The 20,847-nt window shown below is 34.8% G+C and overlaps 1 protein-coding gene across 4 annotated transcripts in view; it reads right to left on the bottom strand.

Annotated features, from left to right (window-relative positions):
* The window catches only part of ARHGAP39 (Rho GTPase activating protein 39), a 327,894-nt gene that overhangs the window by 267,470 nt on the left and 39,577 nt on the right, over window positions 1-20,847 (bottom strand). The window lies entirely within an intron of this gene.

The following is a 20,847-nucleotide window of genomic DNA, read 5'->3' as shown; positions in this document are numbered from 1 at the left end:
ATAAGGAAGGAAACTACATCTTGCTAAAAGATACCATAGATAATAAAGTAAAATCAATACTAAACATATATATGCCAAGTGGATATAGGATTCAATTTCTTAAATGAGAAACTGAATGAGTATTTCATGACTAAATGAGATAGCATTAAAAAAATGCAAAATAGATCATTTTGGTTATATTAAAATTAAAAAGCTTTTGCACAGAGAAAAACAATGAAACCAAGATTAGAAAACAGAACACTGGAATACCATCAATACAGTCAGTGACTGATAAAGGCCTCATTTCTCAAATATATAGAGAACTGAATTTATAAGAATACAAACCATTCCTCAATTGATAAATGGTCAAAGATATAAAAAAGGCAATTTTCAGATGAAGATATCAAAATCAAAAAACAGGCATATGAAGACATACATTGAATAACTTTTGATTAAAGAACTGCAAATTAAAGTGACTTTTGGTACCACCTCACACCTATCAAATTGGCTAATTATGCCAAAATGAAAAGTAATAAACACTGGTGGAGATGTAGGAAAACTGGGACACTGACCTATTGTTGATAGAGCTGTGAACTAACCCAATCATTCTGGAGAGTAATTTGAATCGATTTTTAAAAGGCAACCAAATTGTACATATTCTTTGATCCAGCAATACAATACAACTACTATATCTGTATTCCAAAGAGATCATAAAAAGGGAAAATCCAACTGTACAAAAATATCTATAGAGGCTCTTTTTATGGTAACAAAATATTAAAAATTGATCAACTGGATAAACAAACTGTAGTATATGACTGTAATGGTATACAAGTGCAATAAGAAATAATGAAAAGGCAGATTTCAGGAAACCCTGGAGATATTTACACAAACTGGTACAAAGTAAAATGAACAGAACCAGGAAAACACTACCAATATGATGATCAGCTATGAAATGACTTGGCTCTTCTCAGAAACACTACGATCCAAGACAAGTACAAAGGTGCTAAGGTATGGGACCCTGCTGAAAGGGAGTACAGAGGCTACCTTGACCTTTGGTGCACAATAAGTTTTCTGCCACCCTGCAGAAACACCCTTATTGAGCAAGGAGCAGTGATGCACAACATGGGAAAGGGATCAACTTGAGGGTCACTAGCACAATTGCTCATGAGGCCCTTCACAGGGCCTCTCCCCTATGAGCAGATTGCTGATGTGGCTGGATTGGCTATCCTTCCATTGGCAGATACCGTGCATACACAAAGCCCACGAGCTGCTTCTCTGAATGGTGACTGTGGATTGCCTATGGTCCACTCGTTGATCACCCTTGCAAAAATGTATATGAATAAGGCTGTATGGCATAATAAACTGGAGCTCTCTGAATCTCCTGCCTCATTCATCTCACTTCTGACATTAAGGGGCTCATATACTTTGCGCTCTCAATCAAGATGGCCGCAACACAAAGGTCTCATAAAGGAAAGTTACCCAAATCCAGATAAAGAACTGATGACTCTAAATGCATATTAAAACATACTTTTTCATGTACTTTATTTTCTTTTTTTCTCCTTCTGATTTGTTTCTTCTTTTATAAATATGACTGGTATGGAAATATGTTTTACATGATAGCACATGTATATAACCTTATCAAACTGTCCATTTTAGGAAGAAGGAAGGGAAGGGAGAAAATTTGAAATTCAAAATCTTGTAAAACTGAATGTTAAAAATTATCTTTACATGTAAGGGGGAGAGGGGGGTTGGAAAATAAAATACTACATAAAAAACACTATGCCATACCTAAATAAATGAATTTAAGTGGATTTGTGGATTTAAGTGGAAAGGGCTGGGCAAGATTACTTGCCTTCCTTTACCCTCCAGACTCATCTGAGTCCAATGGCCAAATATAGATCAACATGACTAGAGATGGCCCTGGATGTAATGGGAGACCTTGGACTTTTTAGGCTAAAGCCTTCAACAGATCTCAGTATGTCTGAGCCTGGTCCCATTCAGTGATTAAAGCTAGACAGCAATTGAGATCAAGAATCTCCTCTTTTATCTCCTCAAAAAAAAAAAAATCTAAATAAACAAATAAATCCTGGAGAGGGAAGACCCTAAGGGTCTATTGCTATTTACATTTAATTAGAGGCAATTAGGATCCAAGCAATGACCAAATGTTAACTTGGCCTGGGACCTATACATGGCCAATCAATGAGATTTTGATTTATAGCACAGTCTTTAAGAAAGAAATTTATTCAGTAAACTTCAGGATATCTTGGGAGGGTTCCAAGATTCAAAAGGAAAAAAAAAACTTTTAAGAGCACCTGTAGCAAGAATATGATACCCTATGTGAATAGAAAAAGAAAAGGGAAGGAGGAAAATCAGGCAGGCAAAGCAGGAAGGAAGGGAGGGAGGGAAGAAGGAAGGGAATGGATAAACTGAGAGAACTCTCATAAGGATGAGGCTTCGACCAATGCCTTAATTGTGACTTGAGCTATAGCTAAAAAGCTGCAATTGTTCATTGTATTGAATGAACATTTCTCCTCCTGTTCCCCACCTCTTAATTAGCATTTAATGAGCAAAGAGTTTTTAATTTAGTAGTATTCTTTAGTTTCTGGGATAGATTTCTATGTTTGGAGTAAACCTGGATTTCCCCCAGATAATAAAAGAAAGGGGGGGGGGGGGGCTTCTGCATTTAGGGTCTATATAATCTTGTGTTTGCAATTTGTGCTTTACACTCCTCTATTGACACCTTGTCTGTTGGGAGTTGACCTTTTTCCCAAGATGGTAATAAATCCCCCTCTTTTTTTCTTTTTAGCTCAAGAGTCTCTGATTTTAATTTGGGTAAAAGTCACTGTCCCACACAGTTCTGGGAACTTGTTTGGGGACATTTCCAGTTCGTGAGGGGTTTCTCCTATACTGAATCCTTGGGAAGGCGCCCTCTGGAGAACTGTCCTATGGTCCTTGGACTCAGCTCAGGAACTCCTTCTCTGATCAGGAAGAGAGACAGAGAAAGCAAAGGCTGGCAAAGACAGAGGATTAATTTGGTTCAGGAGATAAGCCAGATGAGAAAAATTTGAAATCAGTCAGGTAAATGCACAACCTAGGTAGGACAAGAAACTGGATGGGGAAAGGGGAACAGAAGAGACTAAGAAGTTCAAGTCCATAAAAGGACTTTACCTTTTCCAAGAACTAGTGAGCTGCCTGGGTGATTGGGATTGGGAGAATTTAAGTTGTTAAACTCCATAAAAGCCGCCTATTTCCCTTTGCTATAAGGAAATTCTTAAGTCCATAAGGGTTCTCCAATTTCCTTTTGGTAAAATTGGGTGATTACCCCCCCCCCCCCCCCAAAGAGAGTAAGATACTGTGAAACTTGGGAAAGGAACAATCTAAGGTTCTACAAATCTATCTAGTGTTCAGGGAAGATGGGGAAAAATTCTTTAGGAAGAATTGGGGAAGTACCAAAATGTTTAGGATGAAAACTGTCCATCCCCGAGGACTGGATGTAAATTCAAAGGAGCGGTCAATACCCAGTCAGCCAACTCTTATAGCTTTGGCTCCAGAACTCCCCTCCTTCCTTCTATCCCAAGGTGGGGAGCTTGATTGATTCAGAAAAGCAGTGTGTGTCAGAACCTATGTTTTGTCTTCTGTAATGTGGAAAAGATCTGGCTATTTGGAACTTAAAAACACTTGATTTGTACATAATTGGACTTAGGCAAAAAGCTTTTAGTTGGTGAGAGAGAAGAACTAGTTCAGAGATAGGGACAGTTTTTAATTTCCACATCAAAAAGAAAAAAAAAAGCCGACACTCTGTGGACCTAGAACTGGCCAATTTGGGTCTGCAAAAATAGTTACAGAATTGTTAAAACATTTTAGTAGATTCTTTTGTTTTTGAGACTATGTTTTTAAGTTGTTTAGCACTAACATCTCTCAGTCAGCTAACTATCAACTCTCATAATAACTCAGTCTTCTATTGTATTTTTAAGTAAGCTTAATTTACATGACTAAAAATCTTTTGAAGGCCTGAACCTGAGGCTTACAGAAAAACAGCAAAAGGAAAAAATTGCTATTCTCTGGGATTTTCAAGCTTCTCTCCCCTGAAGAGGCTTGTGGAGTCTGTCCTGGCTAGGCTGACATCCCTGGCTGGCCTGAATTCTTCTAGGGTTTTTGCTCATATCCCAACATCTTCAACATATTCTTTATTCTTTATTCAATATTCTTTAGGATTAGATTATTTAATCTCTAACTGGTTTTTGTCTTTCTCTGGCCCTTTATTCAATGTAATTTTACATCATGATCTAAAAAGGATGAATTTACCATTTCAGGCTTTCTACATTTGATTGTAAGGTTTTTGTGCTCTAATGCATAGTCAATTTTTGTGTTTAGGTGCCATGTACTACTGAATAAGTGGTATATTCCTTTATATCCCCATTCCATTTTTTTCCAGAAGTTTATCATCCCTTAGTTTTCTAAGATTCTATTACCTCCCCCCCCACAATTTCTCTCTTATTTTATTAGATTTATCTAATTTTCAGAGGAAAAGATTGAAGTCCCCCACTAGTATAGTTTTGCAATATATTTCTTCCTCTAACTGGTTTAACTTCTCTAAGAATTTATATGTTGTGCCACTTGGAACATATGTTTAGTAATGGTAGAATATGGTAGAATGTAGCTTCCTTCCTTATCTCTTTTAATTAGATATGTTTTTGCTTTTCCTTTGCCCGAATCAGAATTACTACTTCTACTTTTTTTTTTTTTTTTTTTCTTCAGCTGAAGTTGTTATATTCTGCTCCAGCCTTTTAATCTTACTCTGCTTATCTGTTTCACATGTGTTTCTTGTAAACAACATGTAGGACTCTGATTTTTAATCTACTCTGCTACTTGTTTGCTTTATGGCTAAGTTCATCTCCTTAACATTCACAGTTATGTTTACCAACTGTGTATTTCCCTCCATTCCATTTATAATTCCTGTATATACTTTTCCTCCTCTTTCCACTCTCTTTTCCCTCATCAGTGTTTTGTTTCTTACCAACCCCTCCCTCAATCTACCCTTTCTTCTATTACCCCTTCTCCCTTCTCTTATTCCTTTCTCCTCCTGATTCTGCCCTTCCTTCTCATAAAACTCCTTTCTCCTCCCACTTCCCTGTAAGGTAAAATAAATTTCTATACCCAACTGAGTGTATATGTTATTTCCTCTTTGAGCCAAAACTGATGAGATTAAGCTTCAGACAATACTCATCTCCCCTTCCCTTCTTTCCCTTCTTTCCCTCTATTTTAATAATTCTTTTATGTCTTTTCCTATGATTGTTTACCCTCATTTTACCTCCCCTTTCTTGTTCTCTCAGTACAATCCTTTTTCCACCCCTTACTGTCTTTTTCTTTAATATCATCATATCAGAGTCAATTTGTATACACACCTTACTATGTAGCCTCCTCTAATTGCCCTAATAAAAGATACAGTCCTCAAGAGTTACAAGTATTTTCCCATGTAGGGATGTAAACAGTTTTAACCTTTAAATAATAGTTTTTTTCCCTCCCTGTGGCCCCCCCTTTCCCCCAGCCATGGCATCTTTAAGTATTTTTTTCCTTGAGATTATACTTCTGGATCTTCACAACAATATTTCTTGAAGTTTTCCTTATAGGATTTTTTTCCCCAGAGGTGATCAATGGATCCTTTCAATGACTATTTTGCCCTCTGTACATCAAGGCAGTTTTCTTTTTTGATCTCTTAAAGAATGGTATCCAGGCTTTTTTTGGTCATGAACTTCAGGTAGAACAATAATTTTTAAATTCTGTCGCCTGGATCTGTTTTCCAGGACAGCTATTTTTCCAATAAGGTGTTTTACATTTTCTTCCAGTTTTTCATTCTTTTTAGTTTGTTTGGTTGATTCTTAATGTCTCAGAGTCATTTGTTTCCATTTGCTCAATTCTATTTTTTAATGTATAATTTTCTTCAGTTAGTTTGTGCATCACCTTTTCCATTTAATTAAGTCTACTTTTGAAGGTCTTTTCTTCAGTGGATTGTTTTTGCATTTGACCAATTATACTTACGGAATTGTTTTCTTCAATCAATTTTTGTCCTTCCTTTTCCAAGTTTTTGACTCTTTCTTGCACATTTCTCATTTCTTTTCCCATTTTTTCTTCTACCTCTCTTACTTGACTTTTAAAATCCTTTATTAGCTTTTCCAAGAAGGATCTTTGGGCTTGAGACCAATTCATGTTTCCTTTTGAGGTTTTACACATAGGCATTTTGTCCTTTTCTAAGTTGGTATTTGTCTTCCTTGTCACCACAGTAAGCTTTCTATATAGTCAAGGTATTTTTCTGTTTCTTGCTCATTTTCTTTATTTCTTTCTCCACTTCCCACCCCCACCCCCAAAATTTTGTGACTTTTAAAGTAAGCTCTGCTCTTAGGGTACAAGGGGCTCTGTCCCAAGCTTGAGCAACTTTGAGCAGAGAGGTTGCTGTTTTTGGTGTCTTGCTCACAGCACTGTGGACAACCCAAACTACTCCGACAGTTCTTACCTGGTATCCCAGATTAGCAATTTGCCTTCTTCCCTGGGACTGGAGGCTGCCCAACTGGTCTGGTCTGCTCTGCTACTGTTTTAGGAGCCAGGACCAAGACTTGATCACCAATCTGCTGTGATTAAAATCCTTCCAGTGGTTTTCTCCAGACACTATCTGAGCTGAGCTGAGTACTCCTTTCACTGCAATGAAACTGACCTTTTCTAAAGTCCTTCTGACATATCTCGGGCTGGAAAATTGTTTCATTCCATCTCTCAGTAGGCTCTATGATTCCAGAACTCAGTTCAAAAGCTTGGTTTCATGTAGTTTTTGAAAAGAACTTGGAAAAGCTGGAGCAGCTTCCTGGTTTCACTCTGCCATCTCGGCTCCTTCCTGTAATGCTTATTTATCCCGTCTTTCCTTTCAATTTGTTTTGTCGTTCATTATTTATTATTCTCACAACTTCAAATATCACTTCTTTTTTTTTCTTAGTTTATTTAATACACTTATGTTGGCAGAGAAAAATCAGCAAACAGAAAAAAGTGTGAGAGATTAAAAAAAAACAGAAAAAAGAAGTGAACATAGCATGTTTTTTACATTCAATCTCCTTATTTCTTTCTCTGGTTGCAGATGGCATTTTCTGTCCAAAGTCTATTGGGATTCCTTTAGATCACTGAACTACTGAGAAGAACCAAGTCTTTCATAGTTGATCATCGCACATTTCCTGATTCTGCTTGTTTCACTCGGCATCAGTTTATGGAAATCATTCCAGGCCTTTCTACAATCAGCTTGTTTATCATTTTTATAAAACAATAACATTACTTTACCTTCATATACCACAACTTGTTCAGCCAATCCTCAATTGATGGGCATCCACTCAATTTCCAGTGTCTTGCCACTACAAAAAAGAGCTGCCATATTTCTGCATATGTGGGTCCTTTCCCTCCTTTGTGATCTCTTTGGTATATAAACCCAATAGAAACACTTCTGGATCAAATAGCTCCAGACTGCTCTTCAGAAAGGTTGGATCATTTCACAAGTTCTACAATGCATTAGTATCCCAATTTTCCCACCTCCCCTCCAACATTTATCATTATCTTTTCCTGTCATTTTAGCCAATCTGAGAGGTGTGAGGTGATAAGTTGTTTCAATTTTCATTTCTCTAATCAATGATTTAGAGCATTTTCAAATACCAATTCTATAGGGATGACTCTCAAATTTTTAGCTCTAGTTTTGACCTCTCTACTGAATTCTGGCCTCATATTTCTCACTGCCTCTAGAATATCTGGCCACACCAACTGGGATAATCTGCCAACATCTGAAAATCAACATCTTCCAAACTGAACCCATCATCTTTTCCCCCAGCAATTCAAACTAAAAACCTTAAGAATATCTATCTATATCTATCTGAATATTTATATATCTATAACTATTTATAGATACATAGAGATAGATATTCTTAAAAGCCTTAAGATAGATAGATATAGATAGATATTCTTAAAGTTTTTAGTTATAGTTATAGATATATAGATATAGGTGTTGACAATGGAAAATGCTCTGGACTGAAATAATAAAGATCTGAGTTCAAATCTAGCATCAGACAACTTACTAGCCGTGTGACCCTTGGCAAGTCACTTTACAACTGCCTCTGTTTCTTCAACTATAAAATAGAGATAATAAAGTACCTATCTCTTCCTCCACAAAATCTTTCATGATCCTCATAGTTGAAAAAGCTTTTCCCCTTAGAAATAATATTGTATTTTGTTTTATGTTTCTTTGCTGCATTTGTGTGATTAGGTATTACACAGATGCATATTGAGTTTTGGTGTCTTATTCCCTTTACTAATAAGTTCTCAGAAATCAATGCTTAATCTTATTTAATCTTATCTATGTCTATTTATAGCATGGTGATCTGAATATAAATGTTTATTAAATATTTATTATATATTCCAATGCATCCTGACATATTCATTTATATCTTATACTTTTGTAAATTGTATCCATTTCTGAACTACTGATATAATTTGCTACTTTAAAGAATCCTGCTTTAAAAAAAAAAAAGGAATCCTGATTTAAATTTTTTGTAAAGTTAAAAGTTATCACTTAGCTATTTGAAATAGCTAAACAAATTGTAATATGTGAATGTAAGGGATTATTACTCTGTCTTAAGAAAACATTCTTAAAATGGGAACATATCTACCTACATTATGCTTTTTGCAGAAGGAATCACTTTGGAAAGAAGTATTTTTATAAGTGTGTTTGCATGAGGTTTTTTTTTTTTCTATAAAACGCTTTTGCATTGGGAATGAAAATAAAATTTCTTAGAAGTAATTGTTATGAATATTATATAAACTCCTAAGAATTATAAACTGTGAAACTCATGAAGGATTACTCCAAATCAGTAACAATAAAAGAAACGCAAAGCTAAACTAATTGGATTTTTCCACTTGCACTCAACAAACTAACAATGGTGACAAAAAATGAAAATAGGGGTGGTGGAGTAGTGGAAACACAAGCACGCTAACGGACCTCTGTTGTGATTAAAACCCTTCCAGTGGTTTTCTCCAGACACTATCTGATTAAATTATTAAAATATCCATATCTTTTAACCCAGAGATCTCGCTGTTAGGTATATATTTCTAAAGCACTGCTTTTTTATAATAGCAAAGAACTGGAAATAAAGTGTATATCCATTGATGGGGAATAATTAAACTGCAGTACATGAATATAATGGTTTCTTACTATGTCTTTAAGAAATGACACAAATTAAGAATTCCCATAAGCATAAGAAAACATATGACTTCACTCAAAGTGAATTAAGTATACCAGGAAAATAACAGATGGGACTACAACATGTAAATGGACAGAACAAAAGAAAAACAGATAAAGTTTTCTAATTAAACGACAAAATCAGTCTGCAAAAATGAGGTAAAGAAATTCATCCCTCTTCTTTCTTTGGAAAAACAGGGGACTATGGATATGGAATACTGCATATATTGTTAAAACATGATTACTGTTTTGCTAGTTTTGCTGAATTGTTTTCTTCTTATTTTTCTTTTTATTTGTTATAAAGGTTGACCTTGGATGGAGAGTGATATATTTGTATATGAAGAATGGCATACTAACAAAATCTTTATGTCAATAACAGATAAAATTATTTTTTTCCAAAAAAAAAATGACTTTCTGGGTCACCATTCTAAGTCTTATGGGGAAAGACATTATAAAGTAAATGAGTTGTATCTAACATTTCTTTGCTGTAAGTTTTTAAATGTTAATGAACAATAAGTTATTAAATGTTAAATGTTCTGTTTAATCAGATATCAGATTGCTGCTTGCTGTGGGACTGATATCAGATTGCTGCTTGCTGTGGGAAAGGGGGGTAAAAAGGGAGGGAAGGAAGGTTTTGCAAAGATGAATGTTGAAACTATCTTTGCATATATTTGAGAAAAATTCTATTAATTTATTTTAAAACTCCAATTTAGGAATTTTATATGAAAATAACTATGAACAATTAAATATAATCATGACAAAAAGTTTTTAAATAAATGTTAATATGTTCAATATATTCAAATGCTTTAAAAAAAAAAAACAAACCTATGATATCATTAATGCCAGAAGCTCCAGAGAAGGAACATCTGCTACCAATTTATATAGGTAACTGTTTTGAAGTCTTAGAAAACTGCCTGGGGCATAAAGTCGTTAAATAATTTGCAGTCATACAGCCACTTATGTGTTAGAGGAAAAGCTTGGATCCAGATCTTCTCATCTTTTTATGCTAGCTTTCTATTCATTGTGGCATACTCTCCATCAAATGTATTCACAAAATATATTTTTAAAATTTCAGGATTCCACCATGTACAATGAACTTATCCCTAAAATGAGGTGACTAGAATTAAATAGAATACAATTTGGATCATCCAGTCAATATTGTTAGTGGTTGTCCTTTGTTCTCAAAAAGGATAAAAATGACATCACTACATTAGAGTCAAGTTACAGTGTGTCTGGCCAATACAAGCTTGGAATGCTCTGCAACAGGTTGGACATGAATAGTCCCTATGAACAGTTGGGGTGGATTCTCTAATTTTGCACATCCCGTGTTTCTTCTGAGCTAATTCAATTCTGCTCTACTCACAAGGCATAGCACCTTCTCTAATGAGGGCCCACTATCCTGAGTGGTCCTGTGTCAGTGTCTCCCAATGAAGATAAACATGGAATCAAAGTCAGCTACCATAGTGATGATAAATTTCTCCAACTAGAAAAGGATGCAAGCCAAAACTAAAAGAGGGGAAGGGGAGTTTTGCATAATTTTTTGTTTGCAGATGATTGTGCACTCAATGAAGCCTCTAAAGCAGAGATGTATCAAAGTATGGATCAATTCTGCTTCTTGTGCTAATTTTGGCCTAACAATTAGCACCAAGGAAATACAGGTCCTCACTCTATCAGGCAGTACCACCCCATTCATAAATGGACCCAATCAATTATAATACATGGTGAAGTGGATAAGTTCTCTTATCTTGGTAGTATACTTTCCAGGGATGTCACATAGATAAAGAGCTTGATGCATGCATTGCTAGAACTAGCTCAGTGTTGGGAAGGTGTGGGAGAGGACAGGAATTAGACTGATCACCAAACTGAAGGTTTACAGAGCTGTTAATGCTGACCTCATTGTTGTGTGCCTGTGAAACCTGGACAATGGACCAATGCCATGCCAGGAAACTGAATTGTTTCCATTTGAATTGTCTTAGGGAGATTCTGAAGATCACCTGGCAAGAGAAAGCACCAGACATCAAGGTCCTTTCTTGAACTAAATTGCCAAGCTTTATGACTCTACTAGTCAGTGTTGCAGAAGTTCCCCATCCCTCTCAATTGAGAAAGCTTCTCAAAAGAGCTGATATGATTTTTGGTGGAGTTGTGAAAATGATCCAACCATTCTGGAGAACAATTTGGAACTATGTCCAAAGGACTATCAAACTGTGCATATCCTTTGATCCAGCAATATCTCTACTAGGTATGTTTCCCAAAGAAATCATAAATAAAAATAAAAGAGGGAAAAAGAAACTGGTTCAAAGCCAACTATTTTACAAATTAGGAAACTAAGCCCCAAAGAGGTGAGAAATTACAAGCTTGTACAATTTAATAGCCCAATCCAGCTAAAAACTAGAATAAAATAGGGACTGTTTTAAGAAAAGGTGAAAAAGTTGGGTGACATTACATTGCAGAACTTACCAAAAAAAAAAAAAGTTAGAGATTGGATTTTACTTAAGAAGCAATATGATCATAGGAGCATATATCTAAAGATGGATAGAAGCTATTCAAGGGTTTGAACAGAGGAATGACATGATCAGACCTGTACATAAGGAAGATTAGTCTACCAACAATGTGAAATATGAACTGGAGGTGGGAAAACCGGTATAGCAAATTGTTTCCTGACTACTGTATCCCCTTCTTCCTACTTTGCCAATGGAATTTAGAGGAGGAGATTATGGAGTTTAGGATATAAGCAAAGACAGAAGCATCTACATAAAAGAAAGCTAATTTTAGAAGCATTATTAGAATTATTATTGCCTTAAGTAGGAGCAAAAGAGAGTAGAATGATGATGAAGATGAAGATAAATTTGACTAAATAAGACAGAATAAGAGATGAAATCAAGAAGCTACTATTAGATTCTGAGGTCAATGAAAATCTTCACTTAATAAAGCAAATTTTAAAAATTATAATATCAAAAGAGATGGAAAAAATATCATCACTGTCAAATTATTTTGAAAAGAAGGACATATTTAGATCTGAATTCCATTTTTTCGTTTGATGCAGGAATCTCAGTAACAGACCAATTACACCAAAACAGAGTAATTCAAAACAGCCATAGTCTTCTATGACCACCATAAACAAAATAATCTCCAACAGCATTTGACAACACAATAAAAAACTTTTCAGGACCTTTCAAATAGTAATTTACATATGGCAGCCACTCTCATGCTAAAATGAAGACCCATAAGAAGAAAAAGAGACCCAATTATCAATGAATAGACCCAAAGACAAGAATGAAATATAATCAAGGCAGAAGCCATTTGAGAGAAAATAATATCTTCGGGAAAGATTACTTTAATAGTTTTTTCCTACATGCAAATGGATCAAGTAGCTATCATCACCTAGTTAAAATGTGAACAGAATCTGGAAAAAAGAAGGAAATCAGGAAGTTCTACATTTCCTTAATAAAACAAATGAAAACAAAATTCAAAAACTTAAGGTGATAAAGGGGGAAAAATCAACACAAAGACAAAAATAAACAATTAAACATCAATAAAAAACTTGACTACAAAGACTTAAAAACTAAAGAAATCCGAAGCAAGCAAACTAGAACCTCTGAAGTAGAAGGATGTGAGAATGTCTGGTTGTCTTGTTTACTTGGGAATTATGTATATTATAATTATTTGCATAATTATAATTATGGAGATTTGAACTAAATGTTGAGGGAAGCCAGGCTAGAGAAGTGGAAGGAGAACATTACAGGAACAAGGGTTAGCCAATGAGAAGGAATGGAGTTGGAGATGGTGTATGCATCATGCAATGAATTGCAAGAGGGACAGTATTGTTGAATCATAAAATATATGGAGGGAAATAAAGTGTAAGAAAACTTGAAAGGTAGAAAGGATCCAGATTGTGAAGGGTTTTAAAAGCCAAGTAGAGGATTTTCTATTTGATCCTACAGGTAATAGAGCTTGTGGAGTTTATGAAGTAAAGGGGTGACAGTCTAAGACCTGGACTTTAGGAAAATCATTTTCCCACTAGAATAAATGAGAGAAATCAGAGTGGGAAGAAACCTAAAGCCCAGAAAACAGAAATAAAGTATTGTAATAGTCTAGACAAGAGAAGGTGAAGGTTGCCACAGGATGACAACTCTGTGAATAAGGAAAGAGGAATAGGATAGGTTAAGAAAGGCAGAAACAATTAAGATAGACTAGATATGTATAAGGGATCAGATATGATATCTGAAGTCCCTTCATATCTAAATTGCCTTTGAAGTCCCTTGGCTACAAGCCAAGATAAAGGATATGGTGGTATCCTCAAATATGATAGAGAAGTTAGGAATAGGGAAGGTTTATATTTCCTCAGTGGAATTTTTTCCTACCTTCAATATGGATAATCATACATTCTTTATGGTCATGCCACTGTTCTCTCTACCCCTGCCTGCAACCTCATTTCATGACATATCTTAAAGATTTCTGCTGTATATAGCGACAAGAATTCTAATGTGAGAAAAATTACAAGTTGTACCAAATAAGAAGCAATATCTTGGGCACCACTAATGAAAGAGCAGTTATATCAAGAAAGATGACAAACTCTAGCCTCTCTGCAAAACTGTAAAGCAGGAAGTCTAGATAATGTATGTAATTATTAGTTCAAACATCTGACACACATATAAATTACTACATAAATATTTAGTATATATACACACATATATTATATATATATATATATATATATATATATATATATATATATATATATACTAAATTACATATAAATTATTAGTGAAGCACTTTACAAGCTTCTTCTTTCAGGTAAACTTGAACTCACCTTTCTGAAAAGAATATATCACACATATCACACAAAGTGTAAGAAAACTAATGATGACTACTGTACAAATATAAGCCAATGCTTACATGTTTTATACAAAAACTTCATAGCTTGTATCATCCCCCCAAAATCCATAAACATAAGGGAACAAATACTGACTGTGAGAGCAAAAAAACAGGTGATCCAAAAAGATTCAGAGATATACAAAACAATGTTATCGTTACTAAACAAGTATATCATCCCTTTTTTCAGTGCTACTGGAATTATCCTGAAGATGCTTTCAGAGAGTCTATATTAATCAAATAAACTTACAACCCAATATGCAATCAACTACAAAAAGTAGTCTTTTATCGACTATTGTAATATACTGCAGAACATTAAATATAAAAAAATATAAAACAATATGAGCAGGATAGCAACTAGTCTTTGGACCATTTTTGTGTGAAATTAATCAACAGAGAATGGGGGAGAAGGAAAAGAAATGAAGATGAAACTGTTGCATTTACTTAGTGCTTTTTATTTACAAATCATATTACATCTGAGTGCCCAAGAAGATGAATAAAACATTAAAAGTCACACATATAGGGTAAGAGACAGGATCCAAACCCAGATCAATTGATTCCAAACTCAGAATTTTTTCCACTTTAAGAGATTAAATGACTTCTCAAAACTTAAGTGTTGGAAGGGACTTCAAAGGCAATTTAGTAAATCCCATGGCAAAATAATCATTTACTCTACCATATACCTGACAAGTGGTCATCCCAATATTTGCATGAAGAACTCACCAACTATTACAGCAATACATTCCACTTCTAAAGCACTTATTGATAGAAAGCTCTTCTTTATATTGAACCACAATTTTCTTTTCATCTAATCAATCAAGTATTCATTAAAAACCTACTCTAGTTCTAGGTTATAGGGAAATATACAGAGAAGTGATCATAAAGAGCTTACATTCCACAGGCATTCCCATGACTGCTTCTAGTTCTGCCTCTGGAGTCAAAGAGAACATCTATTACTTCTTCTACGTAATGGCCCTTTAAATACTTGAAGTCAGCACAATGCCTGTCCCAGAGTAAAACAATAAATTATGTCTTTTCGCCTTCAAACTATATATCACCAGCTCCTTCCTCATATGGCAAGCTCTCAAGGCCTGCACCTTTCCAAACTGTCAATTTCATTCCTAAAATGAGGTGACTAGAATTAAATAGAATACTCCAAGCTTATGATAAGTATGAAGGACAGCAAGACTCTTATCTTCTTAATGAAGAATATCATATCTCTGTGAATACAGACTAATATTACATTAAGCTGTTTTGTCATATTTCAATTATTCATACTGATCTTACATAATCCAAAAATCTTTTTCTGATAAACTGATACCTAGACAAATGCCTCCTCTATTTTGTGATTGTGAAATTGATTTAACCCAAAGACAAGAAAATATTCATCACTATTCATTTTTTGTTTTACAAAAGCAAGTTTCCTTTTTATTTGTTAGTTTTTGACATTCACCTTTATAATATTTTGATTTCCATTCCCACCTCCCCAAATTCACCCCAGGTAGCAATCAATCTGACATAGGTTATACTTATACAAACATATTAAACATTTCCACATTGGTCATATTATATCATTATTAATTTTAATCGTAAGAGATTCCATCTAATATTCTAGAATTAAAATCCCTTTGCTCTATTTGCACATCCAACAAACTTCTCAACTCATAGCTTTTTTATTATTCCACCATGCCTCCATGTTAAAGAATTCATTTCACAAACATTTACAAATTACCTTAAGTATCTGATCCAGAGCAAAACATTTATTCTCTAGAAGTCTTAGTTTTTTTAATGGCAATATGGGGGGAAATGATAATTGTCCTATCATCTTCAGAGGAGTGCTGTAAATAAACCTTTAAAGAGTTATATGAATGGATGCTATCATATGTTTTTTCTCCAACCTTCCTTCCCTTTTTTCTTTGGTGGGATTCAAATAGAAACAGGTATAGAACAAGTCATGCTCTACAGACTACTATAAAGATGAATAATTTTTTTTGGTAGTTGAAAAAAGTATGAGAAGTAAGCTCAAGCTCAGCTGGCTCTGTGAAAGAATATTCAACACAATTCCAGTAACAGAGAGAACAATATTTTGTTCTGTTCCTATGTGGTTTAAATCTCTGCCAGCTCTCAATATTTCAAAATCTATTTGTTCCATGTAACTTGAAGATTATTACATTAGTATTTGCAATAGAGATATCTATTATGAGATTAAAGGCAAAGTTCAGTTTGTGATAATGGTCTTATTCCAATAAAATTTCTTGGCTCAAGTTCTACAGCATATTTTGAAACTCTTATTTGTAGCATAAGACTTTGTTGTGTCTGTTAATGAAGGACAGTCAGCTTCAAATATATAATTCTAGCCATCAGATCCTATCTTGCTAGGTATTTGTTAGGTGCTGAATTTTTACAATGTATTGTGTTAATTTTCTATAACCTCTTTGTATAATTTACATTAATTACTAAATCTAGTCTCTTGTAGTTTCTGATGGCAATCACCTGGGCCTAATTTGTGACCATCAACCCTTCTGTTTCCACAAGTAAATCTGACTAAATCAGCTATCTGTCCAACACTTCTTTGCCCATATATGGTAAACTGAGTTAAATTATATTGTATCCACTCTTTTGACTCCATTCTTGAATCTTAGTCATTTCATGGGCTCCAAAGGGAGATAAATCACTTCTGGTTACATCTTCCTCTTTGGATGTATCTCCTGGTTTCCTACAAGTCTCAACTAAAATCCCACCTTCTAGAAAGAAACCTTTCCCAATCCCCTCTTCTCTAAATGTTAGTAGAGCCTTCCCAATTTATGCTGTACATATATTGTTTGAACATAGTTGTTTGCATAATGTCTCCCCCATTAGGGTGTGAGCACCAATCTCTATATCTCTAACACTGCACAAAGTGCGTAGTATATAGTAATATAATGCCAGAGAAATTGAGGCAATATGGAGATTAGAGAGTAAATATTTTGTATGAGAGGAAGAAATTGTGCTAAGGGCATATTGCCCCTAGGGCTGATGTCTCAAAACATTCAACAGGGAATGTGAGGTTCCCATGAAATATATATACATGTGGCTCTAAGCAACCAGGGTAGAATCCAAGGCAAGGGAGTGGAGTCCAAAACTCTGGTGAGTGGGAATCTCCAAGAAGGGACTATCAATCCGGTTCTGACAGGCTGGGGAGTAGGACCATAAATTTTTACTAATTGAGAGGACTTAAGAGGTGTCCAACTAGAACCAGGAAGTCTAGGACTTAGAGATACCAATTAGCTATCTGAAATAGGACATCTGGAGTTTTATCTTTTGGAATGCCAGATCTCCACAGCCCTAATTATCTCAGTTCTAATGAGCAGAAAAGGGGAATTGCAACCAGGGGGATTGAGGCAGAACAATTCAAGGAACTGAGGCAGAACAATTTAGGGAAACTGAGGCAGGACAATAAAAGGGAACTGTGGCACAACAGCAATATTTATTTATTTATTTGTTTATTTATTCAGTCATTTATTGCTGCGGCAATTGGGATTAAGTGACTTGTACAGGTCACACATCTAGGAAGTGTTAAATGTCTGAGAGCAGATTTGAACTTAGGTCCTCCTGATTTCAGGGCTGGTACTCTATGCACTGCACCACCTAGCTGCCCCTAATAGTAATATTTAATAAATATTTCTTGAACTACAACAAATCCAATGGCATGCACTTATTATTAGTCTTTATTATTCCTTAATGAACTAATGAATGCTTGCTCCAAAAAATGATTCTATATTGACCTGTTTATCAAATGCTCTAGGAATATCTATCAATCCTTTTCTTTCTTTTTGGTGAGGAAATACCAATCTTTCCATAGCTATCTTAGATGAACAAGACTTGTATCTCATTTATATTAGAAGAAGCTTTTGTGAAGATACTTTCCACATTTCTTACAATCCATTTAAAAAAACTCTGAGAAGATATATAAGGTTGTATCACATAGCTATTAATTGCTTTAAATGTGTTCTTCCCATTCAACTCTGATTTGAGGATGGCAATAAGTTACTTAATTTGGCTCCTCACAGTTTTCTTGACTTCTTTTGGCTCAATGTGTTTTGCCTAAAGGAAACAAAGTATCAACATAATCCGCTGGTTCAATGTCACCTTCAGATTCAATCCTGAAGCCCTCTTCAATCTCTATATTTCCTTGTTGTATATTAAGAATTTTACATTTGCTGAGCGGAAATGGTATTCTCTTATCATTGGATAAAGGGTTTTCAAGACAGAAAATGTTAAATCTGTTTTCAGCGAGGCCATATCATTATACACATAAGTGATTAATGAGAAGTTTTGGTTAGACTGCCTGACATAAAGAATTTATTGAGTGCTTATTGATTATTTGGACGTCAAACTTAGTTCTACTAAGGGAAAAAATGGATTTGAAGTTGGGCAGAAGCATAGTAGTCTTAAATTAGAGCTCTGAAAAATGCCATATTTTAAATCAATCCTTTCTGAAACTGAAACTTGTTTGAAAGAACAGTTTTTCATGTGAATGGAAACCTATCAACCTATCAAAGTTGTGCTTTCTGCAGCAGCGTCTGAATGTTTGGCAGTTCAACTCAAGAAAGGACCTTCATGTCTGGTATCTTATCTTGTTAGCATTCTCACTACACATGGGTCTAGTGTACACATCTGCAGTACACAAATAAGGCATGAGTGCAGAAATGAGTCAAGGGCTTTATGATAATCAACAAAGGACAGCATAAAAGTTATAGCATTTGGAAGCAACTTGTTCAATAATTACTGAATCAGTTCTCAGAGGAAGAAATCAAAATTATCAGTAGTCATATAAGAATACTATACATCACCGATAATTAGAGAAATGAAAATTAGTGGTTGTTCTTCATACTTAAAGAGGATCAAAATAACTTCACTATGTTGAGAGTCAAGGTACAGTGTGTCCGACCATGACTAATCAGACTAATAAAATTTCAGAGGGCTCTCTCAGGTCCATATGAACATTTGGAGTAGAAATGAAATAAAGACTACACATCTCATGTTTCTTTTGAGCTACTAAGATTCTGATTTACTCAAAAAGCCTTCTTTGATAGCTACATACTATACTGAATGGTCTTGTGCCACTTCTCTCATTTGTCATAACTGGTTTCAGAGTTCTTCAGAGAGATCTTGAAAGAATCCTTGCATTACTTCTTCTGATCTCCCCGTGAATACCTGCTTTGTGTTGAGTTCTCCATAAAATAGGTTTTTTTAGGCAAGTTACACTTGGCACCCAAACAATGTGGCTAACCTATCAAAGTTGTGCTCTCTGAAGCAGGGTCTAAATGTTTGGCAGTTCAACTCAAGAAAGGACCTTCATGTCTGGTATCTTATCTTGTCAAAAGATCTTCAGAATCTTCCTAAGACAATTCAAATGGAAATAATTCAATTTGCTGATATAATGTCCAAGTTTCACAGGCATACAACAATGTGATCAGCACCATGGTTCTATAAACCTTGGAGTTACCCAAACTTTGAGAAACACAAATTAAAACAACTCTTAAGTACCATACCTTATCCCCTCAGATTGGCTACCATGACAGAAAAGAAAAACAATAAATGTTGGTGAAGATGAGGGAGAATAGGCACACTAATACACTGCTGGTAGAGCTGTAAACTAGTCTAACCATTCTGGAGAACAATCTAGAATTAAGCCTGAAGATCTATAAAACTATACATACTCTAGGACAAACAATAAATACTACTAGTAGGGCTATAGTTGAAGAAGATCAAAGAAAAAGAAAAAGAATACAAACGTACAAAATATGGTAGGTAAGAAATGGAAACTCAGGATGTCCATCAATTGGGGAATGGCTAAACAAATTATGATATATGAATGTGATGGAAAACTATTATGCTATAAGAAATGATGAAGAGGATGATGTCAGAAAAACCTACAAAGTCTCATATGAACTTGCACAAAGGAAAATGAGCTGAACTAGAAGAATGATTTATACAGTAACAACAATATCGTAAAGAAAATCAACTGGGAAAAAGACTAATAATCCTGCTGAATACAAAGATCTCCCCATTCTCAAGGATTCATTATTTCTAAAACTGTTATCCACTTCCAGGAAGAAAATTGATGGTTTGATAATTTTCTCTTTTTTTTATTCTTCTTTTCAGGAAAGTCAAATGTGGAAATATTTTGCATGACTAGATAGTAAAGTTGTTTGCCATTTCCTTCTCCAGCTCATTTTACAGATGAGGAAATTGAAGTAGACAGGGTAAAGTGATTTGCCCAAAAAAACATAGCTGCTGAGTGTCTGAGGCCAAGTTTGGACTCAGGAAAATGAATCTTCCTGACTCCAAATCTATCCATAGTGCCAACTAGCTGTCATAGAATAAATATGTATAATTAAATAACCCCAAAATGAGTATTTCTTGCTTTCTCAGTAGGGGCTGGGGAAAGGGAGGGAGAGAATGTGAAGCTAAAAATTAAAATTAAATTAAGGTTTAAAAAATACAATGACCACTCATAATCCAAAAAGATTGATAATGAAATTACAATTATGGAGAAGTAAAGGATTTGTAGTGCAGAATTTTATGTGTGCATGTGTATATGATTGTGTATTATATACATGAATATATGTATGTTTGTATCTATATATGAATGTACAGCCAATGGGGAAATATATTTGCGGGACTATGTATGTTATGTAAAATGTTTCTTTTCTTTTTTAATGGGGAGGGATTAGGAAGAAGAGAAAATAGAG

The sequence above is a fragment of the Sarcophilus harrisii genome, chromosome 1, assembly GCF_902635505.1.
Source record: "Sarcophilus harrisii chromosome 1, mSarHar1.11, whole genome shotgun sequence".
NCBI classification, from domain to species: Eukaryota; Metazoa; Chordata; class Mammalia; order Dasyuromorphia; family Dasyuridae; genus Sarcophilus; species Sarcophilus harrisii.
Note: the sequence above shows the minus strand (reverse complement) of the source record. Positions and strands in the feature narration are given on the sequence as shown.